We start from the raw sequence: 6275 nt of genomic DNA, 5'->3' as shown, positions 1-6275 counted from the left end.
CTTCTTTTTCTCAATTTTTGACAAGAATAGCTCACGGGAGTAATAAGCATTCTAGTTTATTGAATAGCTCAAGGGAGTAATAAGCTATTCCAATTGTCATTGAAGGCAACCCCAAACATAAATATTTACAAAATAAATGTCTGCAACACAGTTTCGACTTGCAGCCTAATTTTGACCCTTTTCCCTTTTGAACCACACTTTGATGTCTTCATAAGAGTTGTAGCCCTTGAAGTCTTCTTTCCAATGGTTCAAGAATCACCTCATTTGGATATTCTTAGGCTGAGATATGGTCCGATTACCGAGGTGTCGCCATGGTAGCGGGAATTACAACTCTTTGGCTCCTTTGGATTGGCTTTTGCTCCCAAATGGTTCTAATGCACTTCTAAACACATCAAAAACATCTAAACCAAGCATTATACCATTTTAAATATGAAAACAAGGAAATAACCATTGGACACAATATTTTATCACACAATTTACTATAAACCCTACATAAAAACACAAGTAAAATCGGTACAAATGGGAGTGTATCAGTTGCTTCTCAATTTTTAAAAAAAAGTATATATATTGCCTCTCCATACAACATAAGGGGCAATATTACAACACATGAGGGACAATATATGTACCATTTCTAAAAATTGAGGGGCAACATTTACACCACTAATAATTTAGAAGTGACATTGATAATTAGTATATTATAGAGGGGCATAAATTACAATTTTCTCTCTTATCAAATTTCTAGCATTGCATTTCTCATGTGTCAACTTATGAGAAATTTATATTGAATTAGTTGATGGTACTAAGCCACAAAATATTTGGTTAAATTTATGATTTTTCTTTTATACTCCGTAAATGAGAAAATGGTCAAATAGATCCCTAAACTTTACACCAAAAGTTAATTAGGCACCAAACTTTAAAAAGTACAATTAAACCTTTAAACATGTTATTTTTGGTCAAATAAGTCAAATTTGAAAATAACTAGCAAATTATTACTGGTAAAATCTTACTGGAAAACATCACCACTGACCAAAAGGTTGTTTTCTCTGGCGAGGGCGACTAGTAAGACGACCAGAAAGGTTGCCTTCTACGGAGATGACGACCTTTACTAGTCGCCCTCGTCGGAGAAGGTGACCGGCGACGATCGGTCGTCGATTTTTGCTGGGCTGATGTCTGAACTGAAATGGCCTGCAATAACAAGTTATTTATCAATTTTTGGGCTTCATGGCCTCAATTTGACATGTTAAAGGGCGTAATTACACTTTTTAAAAGTTTAGAGATTTAATTTACTTTTTAGGTAAAGTTTAGGGGCTCGTTTGACCCTTTTTTCCTTTATAAATTTATACTCCGTATTGTTTCATGATTATATAGAGATTGAACAATTCCAAAAGAAATTTAAAGGAAGGGCATGGTTAAAGAATTTAGAGGATAGGAGTGAACAACATCTCTATTTTACGACATCATGCTGTGATTTCAATAACATTTAAACAACATCATGCTGTGATTTCAATAAGATTTAAACAACATATCAAATAGTTGTTAGCTGATTGGGTTAATCGGTTTGATTAATCGATAACATTAGTTGATTGTAGAAAAGTGTTTGGTAACTGTTAGTTAATAGTTGATAATATGCAAAATGATGATATTTTCAAAAGGCTTTCCGAAAAAGCTGCTTTGAGCATCTTTATGATTTATGAATTTTAGCATTTTTGAACAATAAGTTGTTACAAAAAGCTAATTATTGAACACTCATATTGATTTTTTTAACCAAGTCACACAACTAATAGTGGTCAAATAAACCTAAATTGGCTTATAAACTAACTATGTTACCAAACAGGCTAATTAAAAAAGTGAACTAATTAAAATAAGAATTCTACCACATAAACTCTCAACCTCTATCTACTTCCTCAATATTATTTTCTAATTTCTAATGAGGCAAGAGATGATAAGTTATCTCCATTATGTGAAAAAAATATCAACATGAGTTAATTCTATTTTTGGTCCTAGATTCCTAGATAGCTAGATCTATAGGTAACAGTCCACTTTTAGTCTTTTTTTTTTTTTCAAAACTTCCACTTTTAATTCTAGTATTATTGTGACATGACCATTTTTGGTTCTCTATCAACAAAACAATTTAATTAAATTTCATTAAATAGAAAGGCATTTCATTTTTCAATTATGGATTTTTTTTCAAAAAAATAAACATAAAAATAATAGCGGATTAACCTACTTTGTGTGTGTGTTCGTGTGTGTGTGTGTGTGTGTGTGTGTGTAAGATTGAAATGTCCATGTATTTAACAGCATTTCAATGATTTTGTTGACGGAGGACCAAAATTGATAATGCCACAATAATACTAGGACCATCTAAGAATGTTTTGATAAAAAGAATTAAAAGTGAACTGTCACTTATAAAACTAGGACAAATAATATTAAATAACAAATTTAAGTTGGTGACTTCAAACTTTACTTATATAATAAAATAAAATTTTAACGTCATTAAAAAATTCGCAGCCAAAGGCCTTGTGGTCAAGTGGTATCCGGTGTCCCGATTAACACTCCCACATGGATGATGGGAGAACTGTTGACTCGTTGTGCTTCAGTAGGTTGAGAAAGTAACAATACTACATTGTAACAGAGTCAGTAGTACTCAAAAAAAAAATTCACAATTTTTTGTGCCTTTACATCATTGTGTGACAATTGTTTGACGCAAATATAAATAGGTGCTTATTTACCCCTAAGCTAATTTCATTAGGTGCTTATGTAGTACATAAGCACTACATGCTGATTAATTTTTTTTTTTTTTTTTTGTTTCTTAAAATCAAAAGAAAATAAATCTAGCCTATTGGGTTAAGTTTCTTTTTCAAGATAACTAAGAAAGTATAAACTTGTTTAATTATATATTTACTTTTTTCGTCAACTATCATGTAGTGTGATGATAATCCGGTTATCATTTTAAATGAATTGTCACAGGTCCAGATTCTACTTTTAAAGAATCATGAGTATATCAAAAAATATTATTAAATATTGTTTATAAATGTTAGAATTCTCTCAAGATGCAAGGTTCTCAAGGAGAATTCATTGCGTCAGGAAGACAAGATATATTATCTGTTGCGCTTGGTACTGATGAGCATCCTGGGCGTGTAGTATTAGAGGCATGGGAGGAGGATACGGCATAAAAAGTGTATTTGGTCATGCAAAACGTCCTCCTTAGACGCCTACAGAAGAAGTTAAACAAATGGTTGATTATGTTGTTGCTGCTGCTGAAGCACGATTTGAAGCATGGATTGCTAAGATAATGAAACAATTTAGTAATATACAGACTCCTCTTCAGCAAGCTGCACAATCAAGGCAAGAGGATGTCATATGTGTGCATGTTGCTTTAAGTAATTGTTGATTTACCGGTTGTAAGTAATTGTTTATAATTAATCTTATTATTATTTATTAAAAAAAAATTTTATGACTCTTCATTAATTAATGTAGTTAGGAGCACAATGCCAATTGTACTTGGAAGTCCCCACTAAACGTCCAGTTGCATTTGGGATAGCTTACACTAGTGGACAAGTTCATGGGGTTGCACTAAATGTAGATCAAGTGAAGGTGAGCGTAGAAAAAATCATTGATCCACGTGTAAAAGTATCATTCCCCACCAGTTAAAAGTTCAGCTTGTAGGAATTTATTATTTGGCCAAAGAAGCTGGTAGGATTACGTACTCAAGCTGATAAGGTATATACGCTATAAATATATTTGTATTTAAAATAGTATATAATTTACTTTTTTAAAAATAATAATTATTATTTATATTAAAATGCATAGTTAAAAGGAAAGACCAAATTGACTTTTGAATCAATTGTGAAATCTCATCATCATGAATTGACTTTAGCTGATCTGAATTCTTTGAGTAATACATGCAAAAAGGTATACAAGATTGCTTGTAGTCTTGAACACAATGTTGTGATGCATATGCCTCGTGGTGTTGTGGGTAAAATTGATTATGATTACAGTTACAACTTGAGAGTTTGGAGATCGTGCGTTTATTGAATATGGAGACCTTAGATATTTCTCTTTTTCAGTTCTTTATAAGGTAATATGTTTTTAGTATTATTTGTTCAAAATAGTTTTAATTTTATTTATCATAATTATTAGTAATTTATATGATTGGTTTTGATTGTGAGTAGGGGTATTTATAAAGAGTATGGTTTGGCATCACAAGCCATGTATGGCTTTTTAGATCCAAATTGGATTCAATCGAAACTGATGACTAGAAATGAGAGGATAAAGTATATAAATGAAACCATGGGATATGATGAGAAGAAAAATTACTATTTAGCCCCATATGTTCTCAAGTAAGCATTGATTATGTTTTAAATACAATACCTTATATATAATATACTATAAACTAATAAAATTCTTATTTGTAGTAGGCATTGGATGTTGATTGCGATTTGTCCTAAATTACATGAAATTTATTGGTTTGATTCCATTGGTCAGCAGCCACGTGAAGATATTAAAGATATAATTGAAACATATGTAAATTTATAAATATAATTAATACTTATTTTTAATATAGTAATGTCAAGCATTTATGTATGTTTTATATATGTCTTATATTAATAGGTCTTTGAAGGCAACAAACATAATAGGTAGAAAGAAAGCAAGTCGTCAACTAAAATGGATTACATGTCCGGTAAGTATATATATCTTATTGTTTTTTATTAATAAAATCTTAATTATATTTTTTACTTCAAATGTAGTGTGTCATACAAAGAGGAACTACCGAATGCGGATATTATGTGATGAAATTTATTTTGGAAATCATTTTTTCAGGAGCATACAAGGGATTGAATAAGGCAAGTAATTTAATAAAGTATCTTTCTCCTTCATATTTTTTAAAATACTAACTTATTAATTTTTTTTATCTCTTTTAGACTTTGTAGGTTTTGGAGAGACAAAGGAAGATTGCCCTACAATAAAAAAAGATATTGATGAAGTTAGAGACAAATGGTGCAAATATTTTATTGATGAATGGTTTGATACATTACTTTAATTTGATGAATTGTGAGATTTATGTTAAATACTTGTTGTTAATAATTGTACTTTCAAAGTCTTATTAGTTATTGTAGAATTTATTAGTTTGATCATTTGTGATGTTTATTAGTTTGATTAATTGAGAACTTTATTAGTTTGATCAATTGTGAGATTTTGAATGTTAATTTGTTTCACAGGTTCTGAAACTTGATGTGAATTGTAAAAATTACTGCACAGGTTTTAGGTGGATTCGTAAAATATTTAATTATTAAAAAATAAACGACGTCGGGTTTTAATCAAAACCGACGTCATATATTATTTTTAAAAAAATAAAAAATAAAAACCACATACGGCGTCGGTTATTTAGGATAACCGACGGTATATATATTTTTATTTTTTTTTAATACTAAACAACATCGGTGTTTTGGTTAAAAACCGATGTCGTTTGTTTTTTTTTTTTTTTTAAGTATAAGATACCACATCGATTATTATCCTATTATTTTTAATTTTTAAAAATTAAACGACGTCGGTTTTCCTTAATAATCGACGTCGTTGATTATTGTTAAAAAATAAAAAATACATACGGCGTTGATTTTTGCCACCGACGTAGTATCATTTATATACAACGTCTGCCAGATTGGCGTCGATTTTTAACTGACGTTAAAAGTGCTAAAAATCGACGTTAAAGGTGTTTTCTATAGAGTGTAATATCATTAAAGATAACAGGTTGGTCTCAGATAGACTTTTGGGTTCAAATAATAATAATATAATTTGGAGTTGGAAAAATCATAAAATAATTTTTATCTGAATTTTTAGAAATAAAATAATTTATTGGAAATCATAAATATTGAAATATTTGTAGGTGTCGAAAATAAAAATTTTCACATGTAGGAATATTTCTATGAAAATAATACTAGTAGAAATTTCAAGGTATTATATAATCGGAGTACTGGATAGTTAATTGAAGTATAGAATGTTGGTTGATATATATATATATATATATATATATATATATATATATATTTACTCTTTTTCTTTGAATCTTTAATTTGTAGGTTAGGGAATATGAAGCAAGATGTTGATATTACTAGTTTTATTACTTTTACTAGGAGTCATCAACTAACTTAAGACACCCACCTAGTGAGGTGCATCACACTAAGAAGCTTTTCACTTAATTGGTGTCTTAAATTTTACAGGATGTTGAAATGCTAGGTAGTCGGCTTACATGCTCGGAGGACTCACATTCTACTCCT

This window comes from Ipomoea triloba, chromosome 4 (genome assembly GCF_003576645.1).
Source record: "Ipomoea triloba cultivar NCNSP0323 chromosome 4, ASM357664v1".
NCBI lineage: Eukaryota > Viridiplantae > Streptophyta > Magnoliopsida > Solanales > Convolvulaceae > Ipomoea > Ipomoea triloba.
The sequence above is the reverse complement of the archived record's forward strand: the minus strand, read 5'-3'. Positions refer to the sequence as shown.